Source organism: Euprymna scolopes, chromosome 19, assembly GCF_053919585.1.
Source record: "Euprymna scolopes isolate OS-2025 chromosome 19, ASM5391958v1, whole genome shotgun sequence".
Classification (NCBI taxonomy): Eukaryota; Metazoa; Mollusca; class Cephalopoda; order Sepiida; family Sepiolidae; genus Euprymna; species Euprymna scolopes.
Window position 1 is genome coordinate 145,395,640 of NC_136500.1, and position 17,265 is coordinate 145,412,904.

A 17,265-nucleotide genomic window follows, 5' to 3' on the forward strand; every position below is an offset into this window, starting at 1 on the left:
ATGAGTAAAGGAAAATGTCATCATTATATAAAGACTATTAGCCAGAAAAAGTGTCTTTAACCAAGAACTGAAACAAAATGCAAGCTATTCATTCAAAGAATATAGTAAAAAAATGACTAGCTAGAATCAAATATCGATTTGTCAGATTCATTTGCTTCTAATTTGGAAAATCTCAGCGATTCACCGAATTGTACACACACACACACACACACATACATACATATATACATATATACATACATATATATATACATACACACACACATATATATACACACATGCATATATATATATATACCTACACACACACATATATATATATGTATATATATATATATGCATATATATATATATATATATATATATATATATATATATATATATATATATATATATACAACTTTGTTCATCACCACTAATTGTATGTGTATTTGTTACTTAGCAACATGTTCATATACTTTGGCTACAACTCTTTGTTTGGTTTTAAATAATTTAAATCCAAAATGGTTGCTCTCATTTATTTTTATTTATTGTATATTTGTTTACGAAACTTATGTGACAAAACTATATTAACTTAAATCTTTAAAGGCGTATGAGTATTGGTCATTTGACATTTCTTTTAGTCACAAACACGAGACATTGTTCTGAACTATCATTCTTGCAATAGAGATCTGGCACTTTAGATAGACATAGAGAGTGTAATTGACAATCTGTGAATCAAAAGCAAATCATGTATTGGTTGATCTAATCGATTAACTAAAAAAAAACACACCTATATTTGAAAGAGAAAATATTATCAGTTGTGGTTAAAATCTTAAAGAGACAAAATATGATATACAGCAAGAATAGATGGGTGAATCTTGTTCCCCTTCCCGTATCTCATCAGAAGATAGCCAGACATAATTCTTAGTAGATAGATCCAACTGTTTCATCAAATAAACTGACTATAAATTAAGTGGTTGGCATCTCTATTTTTTCATGTTTAAGTATTGTTCTAGTTACAGGTCAACCAGGAAGTATATTATAACAATCCCGGACCGCATGAAAGAGAGAAAGTGTAAATATCTATGACTCCCATCAAGGGGCTATGCTAAGCACTGTTCATTAACTGGCTAAAATTGTATAAATTTCGTTTGTTGATAACATGCAGAAGAATTTATGCATTATTTTGCTAATCCAGATATCAATCAGACATGCATCAAATCCATAAATAAGCATCAAATCCATAAATAAGCATCAAATCCATAAATAAGCATCAACTCCATAGGTAAGCATCAAGTCCATAAATAATCATGAAATCCATAAATAAGCATCTAATCCATGAATAATCCTGAAATCCATAAATAAACATCAGATCCATAAATAATCATGACATCCATGAATAACCATCGAATCCATAAATACCCATGAATTCCATAAAAATCATGAAATCCATAAATAACAATCTAATCGATATATACTCATGAAATCCATAAATAAGCATCAAGTCCATAAATAATCATGAAATCCATGAATAAGCATCAAATGTATTGATAAGCATGAAATCCATAAATAAGCATCAAATCCATAAAAAAGCATCAAATCCATAAATAAGAATCAAATCCATAAAAAAGCATCAAATCCATAAATAAGCATCTAATCAATAAATAAGCATGAAATCCAAAAATAAGCATGAAATCCAAAAATAAGCATGAAATCCATAAATAAGTATCAAATCTATAAATAATCATCAAATCCATAAATGATCATGAAATTCATAAATAAGCATCAAATCCATTGATAAGCGTCAAATCCATTAATAAGCATCAAATCAATAAATAAGCATCAAATCAATAAATAAGCATCATATCCATTAATACGCATAAAATCCATTAATAGGCATGAAATCCATTAATACGCATCAAATCCATTAATAGGCATCAAATCCATTAATACGCATCAAATCTATTAATAGGCATCAAATCCATTAATAGGCATCAAATCCATTAATAGGCATCAAATCCATTAATACGCATCAAATCCATTAATAGGCATGAAATCCATTAATAGGCATCAAATCCATTAATAGGCATCAAATCCATTAATAGGCATCAAATCCATTAATACGCATCAAATCCATTAATAGGCATCAAATCCATTAATACGCATCAAATCCATTAATAGGCATCAAATCCATTAATACGCATCAAATCCATTAATAGGCATGAAATCCATTAATAGGCATCAAATCCATTAATAGGCATCAAATCCATTAATAGGCATGAAATCCATTAATAGGCATGAAATCCATTAATAGGCATGAAATCCATTAATACGCATCAAATCCATTTATAGGCATCAAATCCATTAATAGGCATCAAATCCATTAATAGGCATGAAATCCATTAATACGCATCAAATCCATTTATAGGCATCAAATCCATTAATAGGCATCAAATCCATTAATAGGCATGAAATCCATTAATAGGCATGAAATCCATTAATAGGCATGAAATCCATTAATAGGCATCAAATCCATTAATAGGCATCAAATCCATTAATAGGCATCAAATCCATTAATAGGCATGAAATCCATTAATACGCATCAAATCCATTTATAGGCATCAAATCCATTAATAGGCATCAAATCCATTAATAGGCATCAAATCCATTAATAGGCATGAAATCCATTAATAGGCATCAAATCCATTAATAGGCATCAAATCCATTAATAGGCATGAAATCCATTAATAGGCATGAAATCCATTAATAGGCATGAAATCCATTTATAGGCATCAAATCCATTAATAGGCATGAAATCCATTAATAGGCATGAAATCCATTAATAAGCATCAAATCCATTAATAAGCATCAAATCCATTAATAGGCATCAAATCCATTAATACGCATCAAATCTATTAATAGGCATCAAATCCATTAATAGGCATCAAATCCATTAATACGCATCAAATCCATTAATAGGCATCAAATCCATTAATACGCATCAAATCCATTAATAGGCATCAAATCCATTAATACGCATCAAATCCATTAATAGGCATCAAATCCATTAATACGCATCAAATCCATTAATAGGCATGAAATCCATTAATAGGCATCAAATCCATTAATAGGCATCAAATCCATTAATAGGCATCAAATCCATTAATAGGCATGAAATCCATTAATAGGCATGAAATCCATTAATAGGCATGAAATCCATTAATACGCATCAAATCCATTTATAGGCATCAAATCCATTAATAGGCATCAAATCCATTAATAGGCATGAAATCCATTAATACGCATCAAATCCATTTATAGGCATCAAATCCATTAATAGGCATCAAATCCATTAATAGGCATGAAATCCATTAATAGGCATGAAATCCATTAATAGGCATGAAATCCATTAATAGGCATCAAATCCATTAATAGGCATCAAATCCATTAATAGGCATCAAATCCATTAATAGGCATGAAATCCATTAATACGCATCAAATCCATTTATAGGCATCAAATCCATTAATAGGCATCAAATCCATTAATAGGCATCAAATCCATTAATAGGCATGAAATCCATTAATAGGCATGAAATCCATTAATAGGCATGAAATCCATTAATAGGCATCAAATCCATTAATAGGCATGAAATCCATTAATAGGCATGAAATCCATTTATAGGCATCAAATCCATTAATAGGCATCAAATCCATTAATAGGCATCAAATCCATTAATAGGCATGAAATCCATTAATAGGCATGAAATCCATTAATAGGCATGAAATCCATTAATAAGCATCAAATCCATTAATAAGCATCAAATCCATTAATAGGCATCAAATCCATTAATAGGCATTCAAATCCATTAATAGGCATGAAATCCATTAATAAGCATCAAATCCATTAATAAGCATCAAATCCATTAATAGGCATTCAAAATAGTCAAACAAACTGGTGAAGAAAGAAAGCAAAACAGGAGAATTAGAAAATTAGAAAAAGATTACATTTTTAAAACATCCTGCCAATTGCATAGAAAGCCAAGCATAGTAATTGAACAGGAACTCAGCAACAGAAAAATCATTTTTAATATTGAACTAACAACTGAAACAAAACAAATAAAGCTGGAAAAGGCTGGTGGACTTAATTCTGGCTGACAGATTACGTTGACAATGAGTTGCTTATATTTTACTATCAAATTTATCAACCAGATCGCATTAAGCTCCTAAAATAAACTTTATCTCCTCTTTTCCTAAGAAGGGATACTTCGACCAAACAACAAAATATTGAGATATTGGTTTCACTTGATTTGGCCTTTTGGCCAAGATCAAAGTGTAGTATCTGTTCCGGCAGATACTGCACTTAAGATAATTTGTACCAGTCAATGGAGGGGAAACCCTCTATACTGGGACAATTATTATTTTTGGTAACCAGAGTGACCCCTTTTAGGGGAGCTGGTTTTTACCTTACATTAAAAACGGCCTTGTGCCTAATTTGCTCAGTGGGGGAGCAAATAAATACCATCTGTTCCGGCAGATACTGCACTTAAGATAATTTGTACCAGTTAATGGAGGGGAAACCCTCTATACTGGGACAATTATTATTTTTGGTAACCAGAGTGACCCCTTTTAGGGGAGCTGGTTTTTACCTCACATTAAAAACGGCCTTGTGCCTAATTTGCTCAGTGGGGGAGCAAATAAATACCATCTGTTCCGGCAGATACTGCACTTCAGATAATTTGTACCAGTCAATGGAGGGGAAACCCTCTATACTGGGACAATTATTTTTGGTAACCAGAGTGACCCCTTTTAGGGGAGCTGGTTTTTACCTCACATTAAAAACGGCCTTGTGCCTAATTTGCTCAGTGGGGGAGCAAATAAATACCATCTGTGCCGACAGATACTGCACTTAAGATAATTTGTACCAGTCAATGGAGGGGAAACCCTCTATACTGGGACAATTATTATTTTTGGTAACCAGAGTGCCCCCTTTTTGTCTACTTTTAGGGGAGCTGGTTTTTACCTCACATTAAAAACGGCCTTGTGCCTAATTTGCTCAGTGGGGGAGCAAATAAATACCATCTGTGCCGACAGATACTGCAAGCTATGACTAGCTATGACTAGCAAAGACCAGATGTGGGGGCAACCTCACATGCCTGACCATTAACCAGCTCCCATTTCCCACCTCTCGGGAGCTGGTCCCCCTTTTTCCCTTCCCCCTCCCTTCACTCCTCACATTAAAAGTCGGCCTTGTGCCTTATTTGCTCGGTGGGGGAGCAAATAAATACCATCTGTTCCGGCAGATACTGCAAGCTATGACTAGCTATGACTAGCAAAGACCAGATGTGGGGGCAACCCCACATGCCTGACCTTTAACCAGCTCCCATTTCCCACCTCTCGGGAGCTGGTCCCCTTTTTCCCTTCCCCCTCCCTTCACTCCTCACATTAAAAATCGGCCTTGTGCCTAATTTGCTCGGTGGGGGAGCAAATAAATACCATCTGTTCCGGCAGATACTGCAAGCAAAGACCAGATGTGGGGGCAACCCCACATGCCTGACCTTTAACCAGCTCCCATTTCCCACCTCTCGGGAGCTGGTCCCCTTTTTCCCTTCCCCCTCCCTTCACTCCTCACATTAAAAATTAGCCTTGTGCCTAATTTGCTCGGTGGGGGAGCAAATAAATACCATCTGTTCCGGCAGATACTGCAAGCAAAGACCATATGTGGGAGCAATCCTACATATAAGACCTTGGTCAATGTAGGGGCAACCCTTCATACCAATTGTCACTATCCAGCTCCCCTACTCCCCGGGCAGTTGGTCCCCATTTCCCCTTCACTCCTCACTTTAAAAATCGGCCTTGTGCCTAATTTGCTCAGTTGGGGAGCAAATAAATACCTCAAAGTGTAGTATCTGTTCTTCAGATACTGCACTTCCATTTCTTGTTCTCTTTCGGTGAAGGAGCAGTCCTTCACAACTGAGACAATTTTTATTTTTGTACCTTTTCTCCACGTTAAAAAACGACCCTGGTGTTTTACTCTGTCCCGTGGGGAGGCATTGTAAATAGGTACAATATCCTACATCATGATTTTGACGAATCACGTTAGGCTTTTTTTTTTTTTTTTTTTTTTTTTTACAAAGGCATCACCACATTATCAAGGCCCAGAGGCCACTCAAGGATAAGGGTTAAAGAGTGTACAGTAGAAATTGGTCAATATAGTAATCATTAGTAATGAAAATTTGGTAAATTTAACAACTTATATGGAACGGCTCATCAAGAACTTATTTACTTTAGACTTGAACACAACCATATTGTAGTCAGCCGGAAAGCAGGAAAACGGAAGACAATTCCACAGGCGTGCAGTTCTAAGAAAGAAGCTTTGTTCATGGAATCTACGTTTAGGTTTAGGCACAGATAAAGAGTGGGGGAAATTATTGATAGTGTTTACAGCTAGACGAGTGTTTCTTGTGAAAGTTTGGCGAGGGGGGACCATAGATTGAAGCTCAGTTGAACACTTTCCATGAAAATAACGATACATCAGAGACAAACTCGCAACATCTCTTCTGTGAGATAGAGGTTGCAAGGAGGAGAAAAGGACATTTCCTACGAGGCTACGAAGTCTATTTTGAACTCTATCAAGGCAGGACAAGTCCTTTCTAGCAGCTCCTGCCCAGATGTGGCAACAGTATTCCATCCTTGGACGTACCTGGCTCTTATATAGGTAGAGAATAGCATCAGCAGTGAGATATCTACTGGATCGATAGAAAGATCCCACCATTTTTCCAGCGGCCTTGGCAACAGATTTGATATACGTGTTCCATTTAAGATCAGGAGTAATGGTCAAGCCCAGAAGCTTGTCAAAACTCGAGGCCTCCTGAAGACGAGAGCCATTCATTTCAATTGAAGACAAATGTGAATTAGAATGTTGATGATGTAAAGAGAGAAGCTTGGTTTTAGATGCATTAAAAGTAACCAGCCACTCCTTTCCCCATTGTACTACGTCCTCAAGATCAGAGGAGAGAGAATTGGAGAGAACTTGGTCGTTTACTGTCTTAGATGTGGTACCATAAATGGTAGTATCGTCAGCATAAATGTCTACAAATGATGTAAGGATATGATTTGGAAGATCATTAATGTAGATCAGGAAAAGAGTTGGGCCCAGGATGGATCCCTGAGGGACACCGGCATTAATACTGTGAGCTTCTGATTTTTGCCCCTCAACTACTACTCTTATGAACCTATCAGAAAGAAATGATTTAATAATTGAGAAGACTTTTCCAGCTATACCATAGCTAGCGATCTTATGAAGTAAACCTTTATGCCATACCCTATCAAAGGCTTTAGATATGTCAAGAGCAATTGCCCTAGAAAGATTGCCACCGTCGAGAGATTTGCTAATCCTATGCGATATAACTGTAAGGACATCTGCATAGGCTTGTTCTGGTCAAAGCTCTCTGCATATCTCCGATTTGATAGAAAAAAAGAACAGTCCAACAGTTCACAAGATCCAAACCATTCACCATATAATCGAGTATTTAAAAAAGTTTTTTAAAAGGTAAAAGTTGTTTTAATATTTGTAGATTTTTTCAACGTCTCTGATTCCATGCATCGTAGCAAACTCGAATAAATCATGTTGGCGATGAAATCTTGCAAGATTCAGTATCAACTATCATGAATGCTGCATGAACTCCCTTAATTAATGGCTTCATCTTCTGATAAATATATGGAATTCTTTAACGTTTGTTGTGGGAGTCTTTCAGGGAGATATTCTTGTTTCATTCCTTTTTATCCTTTGCCTATGTTATCTTCTGTGGTTATCTCGTGATCTTGAAAATACAAGAAGCTCACATCACTTAGTACAAATAATAACCCACGTGACGCATTATATAGCTGACCTTGTCTTTTTGTCAGACGCAATTGATGCGGCTAACAAAATGTTCATCTCCTTGAATAAATGGGCAGTGCGATTAGCTTTTTCATTAATACTGGTAAGTATGTCCAGGAATTTGTATACATCGACAGCAAAATTCTGTCAGTGAAAAGAAGCACAAAGAAAGCGACAATGTCTTTGATGAACTGCACAGTATCTTGAAGCCCTTCTCCTATCGAAATCTTAAGGGGGATTTATTTAGAACTACAGTGGAATCTGTCTCACTCTATGGTTCGACATTTGGATACTGACGAAAGACACATCACTTGACCGAACGTACACAAGGATGTTACAAGTTACATTTGGCATCAACTGGAGGAAACATCCAACCAATAAACGCGTATATGAAAACACTGCTCTTGTCTGAGTCTTATTGCGAGATTTCTGTTTGCTGGCAACTTCTGGGAGAGTAAGTTAAACCGCATGAGTGACACCCTCTTATGGAATCTCTTACACAGCAAAATATTATTTGGAAAACTTCGTCATGTCTACATTGACTAACTTGTATAAGACCCTAGAAAACGTGCCAATAGTGATGTCTGACAGATATAGTTAAAAGGAATAAGTTAGGAGAATTTGAGAATAATTCTTTATCTAATTGATTAAAGCACTTAACTTGGTATTGAATTATATACTTATGCTTTCGTGGTATGTTACTATATCATTGGAATGATGTTTTTTTAATTCTGCGATTATTTAAAAATAATTACGTCTCGTTTAGACTTTATTTCATACAGGATAAATCATCTTTATCTCTGTCTCTGTAATTATATAAATGCAACTTTGTCTGTGTGTGTTCGTTCCTTATAGACTCCGAAACAGCTGAACAGAGTTTCTTTAAAATTTACAGAACTTTAGTGTATAAGTCTGAGAGTGATCTTAATTACGTCTTGTCGCAGATACCCCACATAATTACCGATAATCGATAATCAAAACCTTTATTTTAATTCATCTGTCATCGGAAAGCCATTTTTCCATGTCGTCGCTTAGCAATAATGATAGAACAACGGACCGTGAAAATTCTACTGTGGATAAATTGATAGCGTGTTTTTTTTGCATGACGTGGTCTGTAAGTTCAAACTCCACACGTAAATTTATTAATTCTTTTTTCGTTAACTGCAAAGAATTTTATAAGACTTAAACATTTACGTGTTTTTACCAGTGCAAAGGTAAATTATGTTTCTGTTTTTGAATGTTCATTGAACAAGCAACTGATCCCGAGGAAATTGCAAAACAGTCTACACACATATTTAGTGAAAATGTGATTCAGGGGTTTCTTATATGTCGGTTTAACAAAACATAGTCCTAACAACCAAGCACAAGTAGTATGCCCAGCAACATAAGATAAGGAATTTTTCGACACAGTTGACTAATTGTAGAACTATACAGCGACAACCACATAAATTCTTACAACTAATAGATAGTCGATGTTGATCCTGTGGTTTCTTTCGCATACTGTTCAAGAAATCATGGCCCCAAAACCTCACCAAAGTAGATGTTTTTAGCTGGAAAAATATCTGCTAATGGGACAAATCAGAGGAATTAGATTGTTGCTGGCAGGTTGCACCCACTGTGTGAGCGTAACGTTGATCAGTAAGGTGCCAATATAACCGAAATTTACTAAAATAATTTTAGGATTACAAAAAAAAATTGGTATTACCAAAGATACAGATCAAAATAAAGATAAAAAAGGCATCAAAGCAACCCCCGAGCAACAATGCCGGGTAATACTACTAGTAAATCATAAATCTATGACGTCACGCAAAAGTTAGTTCTTTTTTAAGCTAATGTTTTACGCTCTATTCACAAGAAAGTTAAAAAATCAGTTTGTAAAAACTGAGAATGAGGATCTGAAGGTTTCTGTCCTGTTGTTCGGCCACGACATCCATTGTATTTGTATTTTATTATTTACAATATTCTCCATTTCTAAAGGTAGTTAAGATCGCTAATATTTCGAAATGTAACAAGTTTCACAATATCACCTTTACGGACAAGTTTTCTATTTACATACGACTAACAGAGCCCAGCATTGCCCAAGGCGAAAGTGTAACATATTTCGGCGTTTATGCACTATTTGAAAAAAAAAATTTTCAAGTTAAATTCAAGTTTTCCGATATCTTTTTTTTGTTATTAAATTCTTATGTGTCAGTACAGAATAGTTACAAAACACCCCCCCCATGTTAAGAATGCCTTTCTAAATAATAATGTTATTATTTCAGCGCGCAGGTCAAATAGTGCATAAGGACCCATATTTCTATTAAAACTTCTGTCTATATTCATCTCTCCATCTTTCTTTCCTCCTCTTCCTCCTCCTCCTCCGCCTCCTCCTCCCTCTTCACGTTCCCTCTTTCTTCTCCACCAAGCATATTTTTTCTCTGGACACATATATACAGGCAACTCGTTTTTAAAGATTACTTAAAGAATGAGTCAACATAACGGAATTAATTCCTTGATAAATAATCAGTTACTTCCCTTTAGTTAATATATAATCTAGCTGGAAAATCGATCGTCAAGAATCGTTCACTTGTATGCCAAGGTGTTTGCATTTTTCCTGCTCTTCTAAGTCCTTATCAGTAGCTTCATCAAGGTGTAGGTTCTTTTTTTGACGAAGTCTACGTTAGTTTAGGGTCAAAGAATAAATATTTTTTTCTACATCTTACAGACACAGAGAAAAAAGAGCTGGAAAGAAGGTTCAAACGGAAAACATGCAGCTTGATGAAGATACTGCCATCAAATACCTAGAAGAGCAGGAAAAATACAGATACCTTGGCATAGAAATGAACCATTCAATATGCCTAGATGAAAGAAAAAAGATATGCCTGTGATAGCATACAGCCTTGACATTGTCAATGACATTGTAAATGACAATGTCAACAATGACATTGTCAATGACATTGTCAATGACAATGTCAATGACATTGTCGACTGGCCACAAAGAGATATAAACAAATTGGACACTAAAACGCGGAAAATGATGATACTGTAAAGAATAACATACAACATATGCAAACACTGATTTCTATATCTGTCCAGTAGATCAAGAGGTATGAGTCTCTCAGAGATTAACCATCAGCCTCATACCACTATCGTAAGTACTTGGCAATATCTGATGAGCTCTCAAAATCCGAACAAGAGCCAGCAGAACAATATCTATTTGGCCAAACATTTTGGACGCGACTGTCTTACATATAGGACAGAATCAGAAAACAAGTCCGCTAAAAAATAGCATAATAAAAGTCACCAGAAAAATACGCCAAGAACTTCCATTGCAAAAAACAAAGCAAAAAATAAAACAAAACAAATCTGGAAGAATGGATAAATCAACAGAAAAGCATTTTCTGGATGATAAGAAATGCTCTATAGACTGGATTAAAAGAAGATCGCTTAACTTTAATTAGGAGAGAGTTATAATGGCTGCCCTATATCAAGGCTTGATGACTAATGCTTTTCAGAAAATGAGTGATCCCAACAGTGGTAAAAAATGCAGGTTCTGTCGCATAAGAGTAAAGAATGTGGTACACCTGACATCCTGCTGTAAGATTGTGCGGGGTGGGGGGGGGCGGCTACCATACACTGCGAAACAATGGAGTGTGTAAATATCTCCACTGGACGATCTGTAAAAATTTCAATATCGAATGCAGCAGCAAGTCCTGGGAACATGTTTACCAGAAACAACAGTTGGAAATAAGTTATACACCATCCACTATGACTATGCAATCCATACTGCTACATACCTAGAAAACAGAGCTATAAAACCTGACATAGTGAAATTGGACAAAAACGAAAAATAAGCAACCTTAATAGAAGTTAGTGTCTCCAGTGATGCTGAATTAAACGGAAGTGAGAACGAAAAGATAACGAAATACCAAAGTTTTAGGTATGGCATGAAAAGAAACTGGAATTTTTTAATAGATCTGTTTTATTCCAGTAATTATAGGCACAATTGGACTCATGGAAACGAATTTAAAAAATATACCTTATGAACCAATTGCAAGACAGATTCAAACAATTACACTTAAAGGTAGGGTCAGAATCTTAAAAAAAGATCTTTCGGTTGGAATATATAAAATAACGGGTAAATATTAATGTTTGGCATCCGGTAAGATGCCTCATATCCAGTTTGAATAAACTGGTAGGAAAATTGAAAAAAAGAAGAAAATGAAGAGAAAGATGCAGTTCTTGGTGGTGATGATTTTTTGTTATATAAACTCGCTTTGATGTAGACAACCTTTAACTGTTTTAATAATCTAATGTCGGTAAAGTAACTCATTACTATTTTGTTTCCGACTCTCAAAACACCATATAACATCATCTTTATCGTGTTTCTTTACTACTTCATCCATGCAAATTACGAAATAGTGTTATTACAACCGACTGCACACCACACGCATTTTCTTTACCACCATCTTTCACCATTTATAACATCAAACCCTCACCCTCAACAACACTGTCCACCAAAATTTGTCCTTCATTTTTTATGTTATTCGAGTTTGTCCTGAGGCGGTGGCGCCATCAGATCGCCTAGTGATGCATACCACCGGCTTTGCGCGGCAGTCATGTGGCTGACATTAATTGGGCAAGGAGATTAAGGAAATATGCTATTTAAAAAAAAAGAAGTCTTTTGACGAAAAACCGTATGAAGTTGTTCGTTTATGGAACAAAATATTAGGTTGGTGCAAAAGTAATGTTGTTTTTGACGTATATATATATATATATATATATATATATATATATATATATATATATACATACATTATATATATAGATACATAATATATATATATATATATGTATATATATAAAACGCATATCTTATTTTTCTTTTATTAATATTATTGGAATTTTTTCCCCTTTTCCTTGTACATATTTGTGCCTTATTCCACGGATTTCGGTCTTTTGGATTATTTTGGATCATCTTCCAATTGCGTGATTTCCTTGGATTTTACTTGTGCGAATGGAATTTAATTAACTTTCTTGGATTTATATTTTTGGACTTTACCGTCATTGGATAAATAATTTACCTTTCACCATTCACGTGAAATCACCCTTTTCTTCACCATATTCCCTCTGCGTCACTTTTTGTTATCAAGTAAGATCTTTGACTTACTTGCAGTTTCATGAAATACTTTTGTATGCAAAATCCGATTCCGCATTTTGCTAATTCCTACCTTCTGATGAGAAGGAAAGTATTTCTTCGAAACTACGCGGATTAAAGACTATCCACTTATTAAGTGTTTCCTTTTCAGATTAAATATGTTTTTATCTCTTTTTCAAAGTGTTTTTTAACATGTTTTATTCAATGTTTGCTCTTATATATATATATATATATATATATATATATATATATATATATACATATATATATATATATATATATATATATATATATATATATATACGAACAAGTAGTTAATGAAACATGTTAAAAATCACTTTGAAAAAGAGTTAAAAACATATTTAATTTTAATAAGGAAACACTAAATAAGTGGATAGTCCTTAATCCGCGTAATTTATATATATATATATATATATATATATATATATATATATATATATATATATATATATGTGTGTGTGTGTGTGTGTGTGTGTGTGTGTGCATATATATATATATATATAAAAGTGAACGTGTCTGTGTGTCTGTCTGTCTGTCTGTGTGCGTGTGTACATTTCCCTACGCAATAACTCTGTTAATTTTTAGTCTAAAGACTCAAAATTTGATATACGGAGTACTGAGGTTTGGGAAAATCGATGTGATCCATTTACAGCCAGAAATTTGGCTTTTAAGGGGTCTAACTTCAACGATTTGACCTTTGAGAACTCTACCAAACTCCTCCACCAATTTGGGGTCTAAACACTTGAAATTTTGGATATAAGTTCCCCGGACATGGATTTAACTTAATAACTTTATTTGAGCCCAAAACAATAAATGTAAAGGGGTCATAATAGGGGTCAAAGTTAAAAAAAATTGACCGTTTTTTTTGTTTCTCAGCATACACCTCCAAACACCCGGGCAACGCCGGACACCCATGCTAGTATCTGATAAAAAACGAAATTATATTTGCACCAACCTTATGTAATGTAAATTTTATATACTGAAATTAAACAGTGTATAAAGGAAATTAAAAACAACTTCTCTTGCAGTTTTAATGTGGAAAAATTTTGTGAACGCCTTTTAATATTACTGTCCAGGTTTCTTTATTTTTTACTTGCTTTCTCACGATGATAAAGTTAGGACGAGGATCAGTTTTAATGTGAGAAAAATCCATCAGCTCATCATAAAATGGAAATTTGAATTCGAACAAAAATTTTTAAAAAATTGTTTTAATCTTGAAGTACTTATTTTGCCCTGACCGAGAACAGAATAAACTAAGTATAATAGCAGAACAGATACTACACTTTGTATCATTTATTTGCAGAAATATAACAAAATTACAAACAATTAGACCAAGGCCACCAAAAGCGTGATAAAATGGATGTCGTTGGTTATTCTTGGTTACAATTAATAAAAATTTCCATTCTAATTTTAATTAGAATCATCTCAGTCACCACAATACCACATTTACACTAGAGCATGTCTGACTTAAGATAATTCCAATTTGATTAGAAATTATATTGTTAACTTGCGGGACTTGTAGAAATTCCACAAGCTGCATTTTTCACATGTAATATATTGCTGCTAGGCATTCTGTTGACGTTTAGAATGAATGAAGATCCCACGATATTATTGTAGCCCTTTTGTTAAAACTGTAAAACTATTTATCCAAGTAATCGAATTAATGTAGTGTCAGAATATATCTGGTTATTGCGGTTTATCTCCAATATCCTCATGGGAGTCTGTGACACATTTTCATTGTATGGATGCCAGACGCGAACCAAAACTCCACAATATTATTATACTAAATTTAGACAGAACAGATATTACACTTGGATCCTTGTCAGACGACTAAGAACATAGTTTTACGTATAGCGCAAAAGTGACATCATTTTTATTATTTTAACTGTTTTTTATTTTGCGTCTTCGAAACACGTACTCATGAATATAAGTTCCTTGTATGTTAGAAATACTTTTTTGGTATAAAGAAACGAGAGATGATCATTGGAAGTTCAAAAATGTAAACTAAAACATTCAGTGTCATGTGACTAGCAGCTTAAAAGTTTATCGGTTAAATATTTTCACACAGACATACATCTACTGTTTTATTTTTATAGATGAGATATAACTTTAAGAAGAACATAAAAACTGATATTCAACTTTTAAGGCTAAATTTTCAAAGCATGGTGTATCCTACACCATCAAATTTTTAAAGCATTGTGTATCATACACCATCAAATTTTCAAAGCATGGTGTATAATACACCATCAAATTTTCAAAGCATGGTGTATCCTACACCATCAAATTTTCAAAGTATTGTGTATCCTACACCATCAAATTTTTAAAGCATTGTGTATCATACACCATCAAATTTTCAAAGCATTGTGTATCATACACCATCAAATTTTTAAAGCATTGTGTATCATACACCATCAAATTTTCAAAGCATTGTGTATAATACACCATCAAATTTTCAAAACATGGTGTATCATACACCATCAAATTTTCAAAACATGGTGTATAATACACCATCAAATTTTTAAAGCATTGTGTATCATACACCATCAAATTTTCAAAGCATTGTGTATAATACACCATCAAATTTTCAAAGCTTTGTGTATCCTACACCATCAAATTTTCAAAGCATTGTGTATAATACACCATCAAATTTTCAAAGTATTGTGTATCCTACACCATCAAATTTTTAAAGCATTGTGTATCATACACCATCAAATTTTTAAAGCATTGTGTATAATACACCATCAAATTTTCAAAGCATTGTGTATCATACACCATCAAATTTTCAAAGTATTGTGTATCATACACCATCAAATTTTTAAAGCATTGTGTATCATACACCATCAAATTTTCAAAGCATTGTGTATAATACACCATCAAATTTTCAAAACATGGTGTATCATACACCATCAAATTTTCAAAACATGGTGTATCATACACCATCAAATTTTTAAAGCATTGTGTATCATACACCATCAAATTTTCAAAGCATTGTGTATAATACACCATCAAATTTTCAAAGTATTGTGTATCCTACACCATCAAATTTTCAAAGCATTGTGTATCCTACACCATCAAATTTTCAAAACATTGTGTATCATACACCATCAAATTTTCAAAGCATTGTGTATAATACACCATCAAATTTTCAAAGCATTGTGTATCCTACACCATCAAATTTTCAAAGCATGGTGTATAATACACCATCAAATTTTCAAAGCATTGTGTATCCTACACCATCAAATTTTCAAAGCATGGTGTATAATACACCATCAAATTTTCAAAGCATGGTGTATCCTACACCATCAAATTTTTAAAGCATTGTGTATCATACACCATCAAATTTTCAAAACATGGTGTATCATACACCATCAAATTTTCAAAGCATGGTGTATCATACACCATCAAATTTTCAAAGCATGGTGTATAATACACCATCAAATTTTCAAAGCATGGTGTATCCTACACCATCAAATTTTCAAAGCATTGTGTATAATACACCATCAAATTTTCAAAGCATTGTGTATCATACACCATCAAATTTTCAAAGCATTGTGTATCCTACACCATCAAATTTTCAAAGCATGGTGTATCCCACACCATCAAATTTTCAAAGCATTGTGTATACTAAACCATCAAATTTTCTTCAAAGGCAAAATATAATCTTTTTCTCTCACATCTGATTTTGACCTACAACTGGTACTTGAAGAAATGCAGGAGTTTTCGGCATTGAAAAACATGTTGTGTGTTGTATGGCATCTCAATAAAGTGGCCGTCCGTATCAATCTTGAGCTTTCTCTGCCGTTAATTCCCCGCTACATAATCGACAATGTCAGGCCACAGTGAAACAAGGAGAGTTCCCCGCGACTCTGGCTGTACGCAAATAGTGGCATGACGTCACGTCTAAGAAATGGCCTGGGGGTTGAATCATTTGCTAACCAGGATCTGATCGCGGTCTTCAAGTACCAGTTGTAGGTCAAAATCAGATGTGAGAGAAAAAGATTATATATATTTACTCATTAAACAAAGATTTTACTCGTTATAAACCATCCGGGGTGTATGATTACTATTTCCTGTTAATTTCAGTGTTATGCGACTAGTAGTTTAAGAGTTTATCCGTTAAATATTTTCACACAGACATACATTTATTGTTTAAGTTATATAGATAAAATATAACTTTGATTAGAACAAAATAACTGATATTCAACTCTTAAGGCTAATTTTTCAAAGCATTGTGTATCCTACA

General features: G+C 34.0%; 1 protein-coding gene and 1 pseudogene across 1 annotated transcript in view; one reads left to right on the top strand and one right to left on the bottom strand.

Annotated features, from left to right (window-relative positions):
- LOC145240384 (uncharacterized) overlaps positions 1–17,265 on the bottom strand; it is a 569,837-nt gene that overhangs the window by 504,562 nt on the left and 48,010 nt on the right. The gene's annotated exons all lie outside the window — the stretch shown is intronic.
- Positions 10,722–16,702, top strand: LOC145240385 (uncharacterized; annotated as a pseudogene).